The following is a 14592-nucleotide window of genomic DNA, read 5'->3' as shown; positions in this document are numbered from 1 at the left end:
GACACTCCCTGCCCATGGTGCCCCTTCCTACTCACTAGTCTTCTCTCCAAAAATAACTATTTTAAATTCTAACAGCATTAGTTATTCTTACTTGGTTTGAATTTTATTTATATACATACTTAGAAATATATTTAAAATTAAAAAAATACTTTAAATCAGGTACTTACTTTATGTAGTCACAGTATGTACTTTTTCAGTTCCTGGCTGCTTTGGTCACTATTATGAGATTTAGCCATGTTGTGGCCTCTAGGGATGACCATTTATTTTATAGGGGAGGAGATAGAGTTTTTCCTCTACTCTTCTGAGTTCTTGGCTGAGAACCTTTTAATAAAAGAGTAACAAGAGAAAAATAGCAGTTTATTAACATGTATACCTCAGGTAAACATGAGAGACACTGAAGGAAAAATAACTCCTTGAGGCGGTTTTGATTTCAGGATTAAATACCATCTTCTCAGGGAAACAGAAGTGGGATGTAGGCCTCCTAGGGGAGAGCAAATGATTTTTAGGGAAGGTGAAAGAAAGGGCCCTCAGGGGGCATCTGGGTGGCTCAGTCCTTAAGTGTCTGCCTTCAGCCCAGGGCGTGATCCCGGAGTCCTGGGATCCATCCTCCACTGGGAGCCTGCTTCCTCTTCCACTCCCCCTGCTTGTGTTCCCTCTCTCGCTAGCTGTCTTTCTCTGTCAAATAAATAAAATCTTTTTTTTTTTTAATGAAATGGGATATATATATATATATATTTTTTAATGATTTTTTATTATATTATGTTAGTCACCATACAGTACATCCCCGGTTTCCGATGTAAAGTTTGATGATTCATTAGTTGCGTATAACACCCAGTGCACCATGCAATACGTGCCCTCCTTACTACCCATCACTGGTCTATCCCATTCCCCCATCCCCCTCCCCTCTGAAGTCCTCAGTTTGTTTCTCATAGTCCATAGTCTCTCATGTTTCATCCCCCCTTCTGATTACCCCCCTTTCTTTATCCCTTTCTTCCCCTACCGATCATCCTAGTTCTTATATTCCATTGATGAGAGAAATCATATGATAATTGTGTTTCTCTGCTTGACTTATTTCACTTAGCATTATCTACTCCAGTCCCGTCCATGTTGCAGCAAATGTTGAGAAATCGTTCTTTTCGATAGCTGATTAATATTCCATTGTATATATGGACCACAACTTCTTAATCCAGTCATCTGTTGAAGGGCATCTCTGTTCCTTCCACGATTTAGCTATTGTGGACAGTGCTGCTATGACCATTGGGGTGCATATGGCCCTCCTCTTCACTACGTCTGTATCTTTGAAATAAATAAAATCTTTAAAAGAAAAAAAAAAAGAAAGGGCCCTCAGAAGAACAGAGGAGAAGTAGGACAGTTTGTGACAAAGTCTGTCTGGGTGTGCTGTGGGCTTCTAGTCCTCTTTCCCGTGACGGGAGCCATCTTCCCTGGTGGCTGAAACTCCCGGGAGGGTCTTTATGGTAATTAAGCTCCTCGTGGAGGATGTGTCTTTAGGCAGATAGGGGAGTTCAGAGACCACCTCTCCCTGCATTTGCTGGTTTTCAAGTGCGTAGGGCTCAAGCTGTCCAGTCCCTACGCCCTAAATGGCATGCTTTGGGTGGCAAGTCCTGCACTCGTGTGGTCCTGTTTTGGGGTGGCACATTCTGGTCCTCTTCAGTTCCAGTGGCTGTAGGGTATTCCAGCGTAGCCTTCCTGTTAGGAAGAAGTGACCGTCTTCTCGCTAGTTACCGTGGGTGTAAGAAGCGCAGTCACCTGCTGAATGGTTAGCCACGCTTTTGGGTCTGTGTTCACGTAATTCAGCTGCTGCCCTTGAAGATTCGAACGGCTGCCTAGCTTCCTTGGTGTTTGAAGGTCTTTTTTCCTCTTTATTCTCTCCCCATGGTGTATTTGAAGCTTAATTTTACCCTGTTAATAACTATCTGCAGTAACTTTAAGGAGGGGAGCATCTGTTCTAGTTGTCTGAATTCTCTACCACTAATGTGCGAAGAGCTGTGAGCAGTGCAAGTGGCCGATGAGCGATGGCCCGATTAGCGATGGCCGGAAGGAACGACTGGCTGAAGTAACAGATCTTTGCTTCTCTTGCTTTGATTGCTGTGGTAGACGTCAGGAAGCAAGCTGGGGTTTTAACTGTGGTACATTCTTTCTGATGATAAATGATTATGGATGCCTAGACAGGCAAGAATTGGAGGGGTGATTTGCATTAATGGTTTTTAGGGGAGAAAGGGTGAACCTCCTTCTGCCCCCAGTACCAATTACCATTTTTTCAAGTAAAGATGACTGACTCACCTTCTTTGAATGTGAATAATATCACAAATTACTTCTTAGCCTTGGCTGGCAGTGGGGGTTTCAGTCAGTAGTTGATTGTAGAACGTGATGACATGCTAAAGATTGACCACATCTGGAATTCCGTCCATTATGGTACGTGTCAGGCACTTAGAAGGGTGCCTGGTGCATAGTAAGTACTCAAGAACTGTGGCTATCTTTGTTACTGGAAATTATTTGGGATTTTCCTTGCTCCCCCAGAAGGCCCAAGGTGGCAGGCCTCCATTGTGTGGTTAATAATTACCATGTAGTTAGGCAGCTGGAAAAGCTTGTCAGGGGAACCTGGCTGGGTACAGCCATTATTCAGGCCTCCCTTTCTACCTCGTTGCCTGGAGGAAATAAGGAATCCAGGGTGTGGAACAGCTTCCTCTCTGCTCGCCTGGGTGCACCTGGGTGGCTCCATGAGGGAAACCCGATGCCAGCACATGGGGCAGGGGTCAGATAACGAAGCCAGCGCAGACACCCCTATCTCCAGGCTACAGTCTGGAGACCCTGGACAGTTTCAGTTTCAGACATCAGAGCACTTCATCCCTAAATACTTCAGAAAGCATCTTTTTTTTTTTTTTAAGATTTTATTTATTTATTTGACAGAGAGAGAGACAGCCAGCGAGAGAGGGAACACAAGCAGGGGGAGTGGGAGAGGAAGAAGCAGGCTTCTAGCAGAGGAGCCTGACGTGGGGCTCGATCCCGGAACGCCAGGATCACGCCCTGAGCCGAAGGCAGACACTCAACGACTGCGCCACCCAGGCGCCCCAGAGAGCATCTTCTAAGAGTAAGGACCTTTTCCCTTCAGCACCAGAATGTGATACTACACGTAAGCAAGTGAACAGTGATTGTTTTATCATGTATTTCCAGTTTCCCTGCTTATTCAAAACTGTCGTAGAGGTGTTTTTTTTTTTTTTTTTAACATTAGGGTCTAATCAAGTTTCATTCATTGCATTTGTTCTGTCTCCCTAGTCTCCCTTAGAACATCCTGCACATCACCTTCTTTAACATTCTGGGGAGTCTAGGCTAGTTCTCTTAGAGTATGTCCTACCTTATGGGTTTCTTGATGGTGTCCTCAGGTGTTATGTGCGTATTCTATCTTATATATTTCCTTAAACTGGAATTTAAGTCTAGAAATGGGAATAAAGTCAGGTTCAACATTGTCTTGGTCCATTCAGGCTGTTACCACAAAAATTTCATAGACTGGGTGGCTTATAAAGAATTTATTTCTCACGGGTCTGGAGGCTGGAAGTCCAGGGTCAGGGAGCCAGCATGGTTGGGTGAGGCTCCTCTTCCGGTTTGCAGACTTCTCCTTGTAGCTTCACGTGGCGGAAGGAGTTAGGGAGCTCTGGGCGGGGGAGTGGGGGTGTTGGTTTTTTTTTTTTTTTTTTTTTTTTTTGCGCACTCATTCATTCATGGGATTAGCTCTACCCTCCTGACCTAATCGCATCCCCAAGCCTCCACCACCTAGTAACTAACACGTTGGGAGTTAGGATTTTAATACAGGAATTTTGGGAGACACAGACATTTAGACCATAGTAAACATTTTTGCCCAGACTACATGGCAGGTGATGCTGTGAATTTCCTAGTGTAGAGTGTCCTGCTGTCTCTGTATTACTGATGAGGCACTGCCAGATCTTTCTACTGTAAAAGCACATTTTTCCTTTGCAGTTAGTAAGAATTTGTGGGGTGGTTTTTGGCAAAGTGCAAATATCTTGTTTCCTAACAACTGTTCAACCAAGTTTTGAGCTTCCTTTGATCCCTGCCTTAAGCCATCGTGCTGGAGTTGCAAAACGGAGGTTTTGTAACTATTTTGGCGCTTCGATATTGACCTGCTGGCATTCTTTAAAGAATTTTCCTCACTCACCCTTTTTGTGAATATCACTATAGATTTGTGGTTTTTGTATATCGAATACATTATAAGCTATTATGGCCATGGTTCTTTTTGATACTCTGGATATCCTCCATGTTGAAGGACATAAATTTTGTTAACTGACAAGTTCTGCGTGTAGCAGAGCAGAGCCCTTTCAAGTAGTTTGTTAACTATAGGCAACTGGCTTACAAGCTGGTGTGTTTAGAAGTATTTCGAATGTTCCAGCAATGGGGTGTATGTGTATGTGTGGGGGATGGGTTAGTTCTCTTTAATAATCAGCTTTGTTCGGGGCAGTTATAAAATTGTGGACCCTAAGAAGAGCTTTGAGCTGAGAATTGCCAAAGCCAAGAGGAGAGTGAGGATTACATCTGGTAACTTCTGTGTTAAGGTGACTTAAGTCTTTTTCTGATTGGAAGCATTATCCTTCCTTCAATGTGTCTTTTGTTTTTGTTTTTTTTTTTTGTTTTTTTGTTTTTTTTTTGTCATGGAAGAAGAAAGAGGAGAAGCCTGTGGGAGAGGACAGGAATGTAGCTCTGTTCAAAAGGCTCATCAGTGAGGACTGGGATCCCCCCAAAGAGGAAGTTAGGCTCTCCGTGCCTCTCGCGGTTAATGCAGGCAGCAGGAGAAAGGTCCATTAAAAACAACTCCATCAAAATCCAGGACGCTGCTAGGAAGCTGTTCTCAGGGGCAGTGCCTTCGCTGTTTCAATGCATGGAGACACCTTAGCTGAAGTGTGTCGACCAGAGTGGCATGCAGCCCCTTTTTTTCTTCCAAAATGCGAGGCTTCCAGAATGCTTCCCACCCCCACGCACATGAACACTTCTCCAGTGTAAAACAGCCTGCCCATATTCGCGCTCATTCAGTAACAATAAAGCCAAAGCCAGCTTCATCTAGAGAATGGGAAGGAGCCTCCTGGCTCTCTGCCTGATAGAAAGGCAAGGTTGGTTTGGGGCTGGTGAATCCTGGGCTCTCTGGCAGCGCTCCCCTGCACACGTTGTGCTCTGTCCCTCCAGGCCCTGGTGGGGGGGGGAGAGCCGCAGGAGATAAGCGGTAGTGGTGCCATGAGCTTCCAGGTATCACAACGTGCGAAGTGTAGAATCTGGTGCCTCCTTCTCGCCGTCCTTGTTTCGGTCGTACTCCAGAGTGCCCGTTCCGAATGAGACTGGGGCCTCCGGGTGGCTCAGTCGGTTAAGCAGCTGCCTCTTGATCTCAGCTCAGGTCTTGATCTCAGAGGCTCCAGGCTGGGTGCGGAGCCTGCTTAAAAACGACTGTTTTCCTTTCAGAACTAGGACATGGTACACTGTCTTAAGGTGTTAAGTGACAAAGGATTGTCTTATTATTTTTTTTTATGTGGGGAAATGTAGCAATTTTCTCAGGCTGCCATAACAAAGGACCAGAGACTGGTACTGGGTGGACAAACAAATTTATTTTCTCACAGTTCTGGAGACTAGAATTCGGAGATCAAAGTGTCAACGGCACCTCTGTCCTTGGCTCATAGATGGCTGTCGTCTGTCTTCACATCCTCTTTCCTTGGGGTCTGTCCAAATTCTTCCTCTTATAAGGACACCAGTTATCTGGGATTAAGGCCTACCCTAATGACTTTATTTTAGCTTAAGTACCTCTTTTCCATATATAGCCCCATCCTGACACTCAGACTTCAATATATGAATATATGACTTTTATTATTTTTCAAATTTTTTTATTTTTTAAAAATTTTATTTATTTATTTGACAGAGAGCACGAGCAGGGGGAGTGGCAGCCAGAGGGAGAGGGAAAAGCAGAGCAAGGGGAGCCCGATGTGGGATTTGATCCCAGGACCTTAGCTGAAGTCAGTCACTTAACCGACTGAGCCACCCAGGCACCTGAATATATGACTTTTATATCCCATAATAGGAAATATAGAAATACATCCTAGTGTTTGATTTGAATATCCGAAGTGATTAATAGATTTATAACTTAGTTTCTTGAGAGCAAACTTCCTGAACGCTATTCTGGTGTGCAACTTACCTTTCTCCCCTCCTTCAAAAACAGCAAAAATGACCAGGAAGAAGAAGTGGACAGTTAAGGTGTCATGTAAAATAATTGAGTTTAGTGAGGAAAAAATACTTAACTGATGCTTTTTCCTTTATTTTTGTATCTGTTACTCTATATTCAGTGTTTAGGTGTATAAGGAGAGGAGACCTCAGTTGTTAGCATTTATACTATTCTGAATAGTTTTATTTCCTTGACAGTCCTCCAGATTGTGTGTGTGTGTGTGTGTGTGTGTGTGTGTGTGTGTGTGTGTGTAAGTCCTTCATACCTGTGGAGAGCCTTGCCAGGGTCTTGCTCACGCAGTGACAGATACTCACGGTGACTTGGTAGCAGCTCTCAGAATTGGGACGCAGCGCTCAAAGGAAATTCTGTAGCCTCTCAGTCTGGTACCACCTGCGTCCGAATCACATTGGATACTTTTTAAAAAGGCTCATCATTGGGCACTACACTGTATCTACTGAGTCAGTGTCTTTGGAAGTAGGGCCTAGGAATCTGCATTTTAAACATGTGTATCGGGAGATTCTCGGGCAAATAGAATTTGAGACCGACTGCTCTATTGGCTGGAGTTGCAATTCTGTTTCATCATGAGGTGGTGACGGTCCTCTCACCTCATAGGTCACTGTAGGTAAATTATTTAATGCTTTGGCTCCCCATCCTTTTCCTTCATATTTGGCCTTCACTGGAGCAGTGTTCATCTCTCCTTGCCTTCACACACCCACTCTCTGCCTTTGAAATTGTTACATTTCTGTGGGTTCATGCTTCTCTGTAATGGTGGGTAGCTTCTAGAACTTTCCAAGACAACTAGAAACCATACTAAGCATGTAACTCTTCTGGAGGATTTCTTTGAAATGTGCTTAGGACCAAGGTTATTTGGGGACATTTTTCTAATTACTTGTGGTCTGTGTTCAATGTAGGCTACATTATACTATCCCACAATATGCTTATCCTGGCAGGGGGAGTAAAATACAAATAGATAAGTTAATATAATAAATGTTCTTGCTTCTAAATTTGATCTTTTAGTTTTAAATTTTAATTATGTAAGCATATTGTCTTTTTTTTAACTTTTATATTTTTAAAATATTTTATTAGAGCATGAGCAGGGCGAGAGGCAGAGGGAGAGGTGGAATCTGAAGCAGACTTTGCACTGAGCACGGAGCCCTACAGGGTGCTGGATCCCAGGATCCCGAGATCATAACCTGAGCTGAAATCAGGAGCTGGACCCTTAACTGACTGAGCCACCCAGGTGCCCTGAGCAAGTTGTCTTTTTGGTTTGATAATGTCTTTTTTGGGGGCGCCTAGGTGGCTCAGTTGGTTAAGCATCTGCCTTCGGCTCAGGTCATGATCACAGGGTCCTGGGATCGAGCCCCACATCAGGCTCCCTGCTCAGCAGGGAGTCTGCTTCTCTCTCTCCATCTCCCTCTGTGTGTGCTCTCTTTCTCTAGCTCTCACTCTCTTTCAAATACATAAATAAAATCTTAAAAAAAAATGTCATCTTTGGACCATTGGTTACTTAGAAAATCCTAATGTCCAAGAGGAAATGCCAGTCACATTGCCTTGTCTCCTGATTCTTGGTGATGACACCCCCGTTCTTAACAGCCTAAGAACATGATTGTCACGTGCAACTCTACCACAGGCATCGCTCCCAAAAGCGTGTCTTCTAAGTAAAGAAATTGTTCTAAACACTATTCCATTTCGGGTAGTAGTACAATAATATTTAAATTGAATAATCAGTGTCTAGTGGTCGGACCACATGTGAGGGTTAAGGTGCTGTGGAGTTGACATGATAGTTGAGATTTTCATAGTACTCCTTCACTTTGTCGGGGCCAAGACGGTAGGACAAAGAGTGTGAAGTTCTCCTGTCAAAGTTAAGTAGTTGTATCAAATAGATCATTTTCTTCTTTTGAGAAGAAAAAGGGAGATGGTCCAAGGTGGTGGCTAGGAGCAGCTCGAGGCATGGGAATGGAACAGACCTACCACACAGTTCCTGGGTCTTTAGAGGAGATGTTTAATCTCTCAAAGACTGCTTCCTCCCCCTCAAAATGGCGATAACAGTGCCTGACCTAGTGAGCATTGAAAGATACAACGCATGCTTTGCCTGACATGTTATACGTGTACTCGTGTGCATGCCCAAGGTTCTGTGAATGTTATTTTTTAATACTGAGATGATTACTTGGCATGGAGTATAACATGGATAGAGTACATTTTAGGCAATTAGTTTACCTTAAATTGTATGTAAATCTATTATAAATTCAACTCAATGTTGCTTAATATCTTTTATTTCAGATTGAAAGGGGCTGATGATCCTGGTGGGCTGGGGTGGTGAGGCTGTTCCTGGATGCCATGGGAAGTGCTGGGTTGGCCGTGTCTATTCAGCTTCTAGAGGGAAGGTTGGTGGCATGCATGCATTTTCCAGTCTTCTAACTCCTAGCTAAGCTCTCTGATTTAGCGGTGTTTTCTTCATACCTTTTTACCCTTGATATGAACAAATGATTCTGTAAGATAATTTGAATATATAAATCTGATAATATTTTTCCTGGGTGGTCATCCACACTACATGTATTTATGGTTTGGCTATATGACGTTTCAATGGATATGCTCGAGAAATGTAAGGAAAGCATCATTGTGGAAAAGTAGAGGAAGTAAGTTACTCCTTTTGTTGTCTATTAACACCTGTCTTTATTGTTGGTGGGTTTTAATTGTTGCTGTGCAGTCTTGCCCATCCTGTTGCTTGTAAGACTTTTAAAATATGCACTTCAAAATATTTAAGTGGTTCAATAAGAAAGCAACAAAAGATCTGTTTAAAAAAAATCAAAATGGCTTTATTGTGCAGGAGCTGGATGAGTGAGCGTTTGGAACAGTTGCTGCAGCCAACCTCATTTACTTTCCATAGCTGTGGTAGAAATCTTGGCCCTTTGTGCTTCTATTTTATCTCACTTTCTTCCTCTACAAAATGCACCCAACAGTGTGTGATGAGAGTGAAGACAACCTATTCTGGGAACCTAAAATCCGTGCCTCTGCCTTGACTTGTATATTGGAGGGGTCAGGGAATTTTGGGTTCTCTTTGCATATATTCCCATTGTCTCTGTGGTGAGGAATTTGTGTCCTCACAAGATGTTGAATTAGTGATAACAGGTGTATCCTGAAAAAAGGCTTTATATTTCAGAGATACAGGAATCCATCCTTTGAAGAACTTAAGTTTAGCCCAAGGCATTAACATCATAGACTCATATGCAATTATATGGGCTTTTCAGCAAATGGACTGACCTTCTGAAAGTGGTTCAATTTCCAGCTGACCACTGGGTCCTAATGACTTACATGGCAAAATGAAATCATTGTGTACTTAAATAATATGGCTAAATCTTTTTTCTGGATCACTTCTTTCCATTTTAGACTTGTTTTGTTCACAGAATGTTAGGAATGGAAATGACCTTTATCAATATTGTCAGTACTCTCAGCTTCTTCATGCAAGATTGTTCATATTAAACCAGACATAACAAAATTCTCCATATAAGACTTAAATATGTGGTCCTACTATAAAAATTTTTTATTGTGAACTAATACCCTGTTTCTTAAAAAAGGTTATCTCAGACCATTGGGGGGATAGATAACTCAGGAGACCCAGTGATATTGGTTATATAAGGCAAGGGAAGCCATGTTAAATCTTTAAAACTTGATAAAAAACACTAAGAATTTCTTTATTCGTGTAATTTTTTACTGATTTCTACTAAGTGCCTGATAACGTGACCAGCATTGATCTTTTTGAAACCCACAGGCTGTAAGACCACAGCATTCGGCAACATCAGTGTGCTAAGCGTGGGGACAGATAACAATGATGAAGATGTGTTCGTTTCCCATGAGTTTTGTGAGGTTTCTTTTCTTTGTTGTTGTTGTTGTTGTTTTAGATTTTATTTATTTATTTGACGGAGAGACAGCCAGTGAGAGAGAGAGGGAACACAAGCTGGGGAAGTAGGAGAGGAAGAAGCAGGCTCCCAGTGGAGCAGGGGGCCTGATGCGGGGCTCGATCCCAGGCCCTTGGGATCACGCCCCGAGCTGAAGGCAGACACTTAATGACTGAGCCACCCAGAAGCCCCAGGTTTCTTTTCTTTGAATTTGGTCTGATTGGTCAAAATTATCCTGAAAATATCTGGAGCCCTGCATTAAACACAGTGCTTGAGGTGTGATGGCACACAGAATAAATCAGGACTTAGTTCTTAATGTCGTATGTCTAAAAAGTAGAATAAAGTCATTTTGGAAGAACTCTTCATTCAAACTGAGGTTTGCAATAATGTAAAGCCTTATGTATATTTTCATTTATACAATTGTGTTTATTCCATCATATCTCTGTATCATGTGAAGTTGGGGTTTCAGATCTAAGTGAAGGACTTAAATGAAATGAGGGGCTTTGTCTTTATATGAAGAGATAAGTGAGCAAATGAATAAATGATTAAAAAGACTGTATACATATCTGTTCATCTATGGTGGATTGATTTTGGCCATCATTCTAGCTTACTGAAAGTTTTTGGATCTTGTTTCTGGCATATTATATTTATTTCACTCTTGGTTGCAGGTTTTTGGTATTTTTAATAATTGTACCAACTATATCCTCATTAATGTTGTTAGCAGGACAAGTCCAAGGGTAAAGTCTTGAACTATGACTTTCATGAGCTTCTGTTGGGCTTATATTCATCATAATTGGCCTTCTTTGTTTCACACAGGGACAAATATACCTAAGTATACTATAGTCCAGCTTATATTCTTGTCTTCAAATCATCTATCATTCTACCCATAAACCAGTCAACATTTCCTGGTGACTCCTGTAAATCACGTACTGTGCTACTTCTGTAACGAAAACCTAGAGAAGATGTAGATGATAATCTAATACAGGAGAAAGTAGTATAAAAGGACAGTTTTAAGACTATGTGACAATTTTAATCCAATTTTGAGCATCACTGGTTTAGGAACAATTGATTCAGGATGGTGATTTGCTGGGAATGCAGGGTGATAGTTCATGGGAACAACCGTGGCGTCCAGATTGATTAAGGGAGGCAAGATTAGGAGGGAAGAAGAGCAGGCAGGAGAGAAAGAAAGAGATTGATAGAAATCCTGACATACTGGAAAAGCAGCTTTCAGGAACTAGCTGTTTTAATGTGTGATGGTGTAGGAGGAAAGTAAGAAAGCTAGCAGGACTGGGAGTTGGTATTGGTGTGGGGGTTTGAGTTAAAATGTCAAAGATCATGACAAGGTCTAGTATATGGATAGGAGAGGGGATAGCAGAACGGAAGGGAAGGTGAAAATGTTGGTATTGAAGTCAAATAATTGTGATACTAGGGTGCTGAGTAGGCTAGCTGCATGCGTGACAGTCATCGTAGATGACAGCAGGACTTGGGATATCATGAAGACCATGAACCAATGTGGAAGTGACTAGGCAGTCTTTCTAAACCAAGACAGGTGTACAGTTCTGGAAGGGGCCTTGGAATCTGGGATTCATGAGGCAGATGCTATGAGGTGAAGTCCCGTATCTGTTTTTCTTTGACAACATAATTGTAATTTTTAGCTGAGTACATGGCTGCCCAGATTAAGACTGCATTTCCCAGCCTACCTTGTACCTAGGTAAGGCCATGTGATTAAGTTCTGACCAATAGGATGTGAGTGGGAGTGTGCTTACAATGGACATAGAGCTTCCTGAGAGAGAAGGAAGTCTACTCCCTTCTGGCTAACTTGAATGTGCTTGTGCTCTTATGAAATGACAGCCCTCCTGTACCATCAGGTAGAAGATACTGCTGAGGGTGGTAAAGCGGTAAATTAAGAAATAACCTTGACTCCTTCTGACCTTGTGAAGCCCACCCCTAGTAACTTTTCATGTGAGAGAGAAACGCAATGTCTTATCTCCAACAGCCTTTGCCACCTTCTGGTTCTGGGGCTCTGTCCCTCATAGTCAAATGAATCCTTCACATAGCTCAGGACTGGGGGGAGAGGATAGCTAGCATCAGCAGGGGAAGAAGCAACAACTCTCAGAGCCAGATTTTAATTTAAGTCAGAAGGTGGAAACCGTGCTCTGAAACGAGCTTATGGATGCTGAAGGGCTACTTTACGTGGGAACAGGGCTGCCAGAAAGTACAATGGAAAGCCTTGAGGAAGATAGCTACCAAAGAAAGTAAGGATGGAGAATAGCTTGGAGATACAGAAATGGGAATTTACATTTTGGCAGAGATCCAAGACGTTGAGGATGCAAGGCTGTAGAAACTGACCTCAAAGACTCTAGATCCTTGATGTAGTCTGTATTGGTCCAGGTGCAACCAACCCTAAACAGGCAGGAGGCCCAGTGACCATAGGAAATTGGAAGTAAGGTGTGTTGGTGCTGAGGACTGGGACAAAAATATGCCCTGGTCTAATGGGATCTCATGATAGACTGTCAAGATACCCTCTCAGCATTTCTGTGAATAAGACCGGGACCAGTGTTCAAGAAGGAAATAAAGGTAACATACTGCCTATTATTCTGGACAATCCCTGGTAGTTTCTGATGATCTCTCCTCTTTCTCTGAGTGCTCATAAGCCATCTCTCTAAAGATCAAGGTTAGGTGTTTTCCCTTGGGTTTGACATTTTGAGTTGCACATGGCTCACTGTTCATTATCTAGACACGAACTGGATATCTTTATTCTCTTTCCACGTGTATTCTAACATTACATTTTGTTACCAATGGCTCCTAGACTTTGTGATTTTTTTTTTCCTCTTTCCTCAAGACTTTCCTTCCTTGCAAAAATTAGGAATCTTCACTATACTTCTTCAACTCTTCTGGGTGAATAATTTTTTTCCTGATTTATGACAGTCACTTTATATTATTTTTTCCCCACTTACTCCCAGCTCCACTGGTTTGGTGATGTATTTTCTGCTTCATCTGTGATTCTTTTTTTTTTAGATTTTATTTATTTGAGACAGTGAGCACATGAAAACAGGAGCGGCGGGGGGGAGGGTGAGAGGGAGAAGCAGACTCCCCCACTAAGCAGGGTGCCCACTGGGCTTGATCCCAGGACCTTGGGATCATGATCTGAGCCAAAGGCAGACACTTAACCTACCGAGCCACCCAGGTGTCCCCTCATCTGTGATTCTTACCAATTACTCTGAGGCTCCTTTGCGTCAACTTTGTCCTTCTAATTACAATGGAACAAGAAATTTCTTGACTTTTTTTGTTACCTGATCTATTCTAATGGAATATGACTTTGGTATCATGGAGTTGATATAAAGTGGTGAGGCAATAAATGGGTAAAATAAAACAGGTATAATGAATGAGATTTCTCCCAGAAAATAATAATTATCTACTAAATTTTTGGTCCTGATTTAATTATTTTTGGTCCCTATGTGTGAATGAATACACATAAATAGTACATAGAGTAAAACTTTTTTTTCTTCCTTTTTAAATGTTCATTGTGAGGATTTTATTTTATTTTATTTTATTTTATTTATTTTTTAAAGATTTTATTTATTTATTTGACAGAGAGAGAGACAGCCGGAGAGACAGGGAACACAAGCAGGGAGAGTGGGAGAGGAAGAAGCAGGCTCCCAGCAGAGGAGCCTGATGCAGGGCTCGATCCCAGAATGCTGGGATCATGCCCTGAGCCGAAAGCAGACACTTAAGGACTGAGCCACCCAGGAGCCCCATTGTGAGGATTTTAACACCAGAATGCAATTTCACTAAATGTGAATGAGCTTTGGACATAGGAATGATTGGACTCTGGCTCCCATATTAAAAAATGGAATAAAGCTTTGTAACTTCACTTTTAGAATGCCAGTGACATGATACAATCTTGAGGACATTCTTTTTGTAAAGATCATAATTAGCTTTGTTGAACCAAATATCCAAAGGATTGTCTGAAAAATACCTCCTGAACCCCAGGCAGATGGAAATGAATAGTTAGAGAAGACTGCTACTCTGGGGTTAACCACTTCGGCATTAAGTTCTGGATATGGTAGCTATTAGAGCTGGAGAGTAATTATGCATTTCCTGTAAGACTGGAATTCTGGAAAGCATTCATTAACTCTCAGATAGAGTCTTCTTTGGAAAGAAGAATGAATAAAATTAGATTTTACTTTAAAGTTAGTTTAGATGAAGCGACATTTATGGACAATAAGAACATAAGCACCATTTGCAATCCCTATATTTTCATGTCTGATCCTTGTCAGTACGTAGGCCTAACTCGTTCATTGTAATGAGGGGTCTTCAAATCACCATGTTGTTCTTCCTTTGCTTGGCATTGCTTAGCCACTTGTCAAAGGACATTTAAGGAGGAATGGGCGTGTATCAAGTAGCAGCTCCAAAAACAGCTATCAAAACAATAAAAAATCAGTAGTGTCTATGTCCTTGTTCAGG

The 14592-nt window shown here is 42.0% G+C and overlaps 1 protein-coding gene across 3 annotated transcripts in view; it reads left to right on the top strand.

Moving 5' to 3' along the window:
* LYPD6B (LY6/PLAUR domain containing 6B) overlaps positions 1 to 14592 on the top strand; it is a 173987-nt gene that overhangs the window by 42707 nt on the left and 116688 nt on the right. The window contains exon 1 of one of the 3 annotated variants that reach the window (XM_040645112.1): positions 8439 to 8613. The exons of the other annotated variants lie outside the window; for them this stretch is intronic. The gene's annotated coding sequence lies outside the window, so the exon portion shown is untranslated. Of the gene's footprint in view, positions 1 to 8438; positions 8614 to 14592 lie in introns of those variants that run through there. 3 annotated transcript variants of the gene reach the window in all.

The sequence above is a fragment of the Ursus maritimus genome, unplaced genomic scaffold (assembly GCF_017311325.1).
Source record: "Ursus maritimus isolate PB19 unplaced genomic scaffold, ASM1731132v1 scaffold_1, whole genome shotgun sequence".
NCBI lineage: Eukaryota > Metazoa > Chordata > Mammalia > Carnivora > Ursidae > Ursus > Ursus maritimus.
The sequence above is the reverse complement of the archived record's forward strand: the minus strand, read 5'-3'. Positions and strand labels throughout refer to the sequence as shown.